This window comes from Desmodus rotundus, chromosome 12, assembly GCF_022682495.2.
Source record: "Desmodus rotundus isolate HL8 chromosome 12, HLdesRot8A.1, whole genome shotgun sequence".
Classification (NCBI taxonomy): Eukaryota; Metazoa; Chordata; class Mammalia; order Chiroptera; family Phyllostomidae; genus Desmodus; species Desmodus rotundus.
In genome coordinates this window covers 8870677-8872446 of record NC_071398.1, presented here as the reverse complement: position 1 = coordinate 8872446, position 1770 = coordinate 8870677, and positions in this window count along the sequence as shown.

The window sequence follows — 1770 nt, the reverse complement described above, 5'->3', positions numbered from 1 at the left end:
CCTCTGTCTTCTCTGCTATCTTTTCTTTAATGGGAGGAAAGGGCAGCAGTGGATGTATATCCCAGAAATCCGAAGTCACATCCAGCTGACCGTAAACCTATAGAGGTGTTAGCTGTTCCGAATGTAAGCTAAAGGTACACATTTTGCCTTTGTCTCACTGCTCGGCTTGTCCACTCCACAGATGCTGAAAATGTAGGTATAACCCCCTGGACGCTGGAGAGGCAAGTGGAGTGCCTCAAAGGATCTTGTGGATGTGGGCAGGGAGCAAAGGAGATGGGGGGAGGCAGCAGCTTCAGATGTCTGTGGGATCCAGGCAGGGAGTACAAACAGTGAATGTAAAGTTAACAAGAGACACGCAACCTGGACATGAGGTGATCCTGTGTGACCAACCCTCGTCCTCAGTGATGGGTAGTGGGCAAATGACAAGCACTGTGAGGATAAAGTCCAGGATTGCAGGTCTTATTTTTCAAATGAAACAAATCCTGGTTTTTATGGGAGGTCTATTGATGCTTCAAAGTTGGCAACTAATTCAATTTTTTTAATGATTTACAAGTAAGATGCAAACAGCAGGTTGCCAGTCTGCAACCTCTACCATAAAGTCATATACTCTGTCAGCAGACATCTAGCGATGGCACCTGCTTGGCATCAAGGTTATTCTGTCCCCTTCTGCTTCCTGCTAGGAGCTATTCACGATGGAACAGGCATTGACCAAGCAGGCAGTGGAGCAGGAGCCAGGCCAAGGGCATGTCCATGGTGTTTGGATGGCTGTTGGAGGCGGCAGCGGGCTCAGCTTGCTCTCTCCCCCTCGCTCCTGCTCACACCCCAGGGGACACAGTGCACAGCAGGCTTGCTCCTGACCCTGACCCTTCTGTGTCCCTGTTGAGAATGGATACACCAAGGTGGTAGATGGATAAGCGAGTGAGCTTATCTGGAATGGCCTTCGACTGGACATCTTTGGAAAAGTATCTTAAGAGGGAAAACAAGAAACATTATTCGGCTGCTCCAAACAGGGACTGACTGCCTAGGTTAGGAGAAACTGCTTTAAGTTTCCCTGTCTGGAACCAAATGGTTGCCAGTTGGCTGCCAAGACAGCTGGGAAAGGAACCTGACCACCCTGCTGACCTCGTTATTTTTAAACACATGCATTGCCAGCTCGTGGTGAACTAAGTCCCTTTCCTCACCGAACAGGGTCACGTGGGGTGTGTTTTTCTCAGCAGTTCAGGCTGTTGGCCTTCAACCCTTCCCTAGTTTTCTAGTCTGGGTCGAAAATGTTAATGTTCATCCACCTGATGGAAGAGGTAGTTTGCCTGCTCAGAAAGAATAGGCATGCCTTTCTTTGTTTTATTATAATTTAAGGTAGAAGAATTCCCAAATCTGAATTTTTTTTTTTTTTTAATATTGGTGCCCTGGCCTTACCTCTGGACATTCTGACTCAGTATGTCTGAAATAAGGCTTGGGAGTCTTTTATTTTTTTTAATAGTGAAAAGAGAAGTTCTAGGCAGTTCAGGCACAGCTGACCCATTGGCCAGCCATTGGTTACTATTAGACTAAACTGCTTCAGGCTTACATTTGTCTAAATGTCTGAAGCCCAGTCCACTCGACCAGCTTGAGAGGAGAAGACACACAAATGGCCAATAAGCACATGGAAAGATGCTAACGTCATTAGTCATCAGGGAAATGCAAATCAAAGCCACAGTGAGAATCACTTCACGCCCACTAGGGCGACTGTAATAAAAAGGACAGACAATGACAAGGGTTGGCAAGGATGTG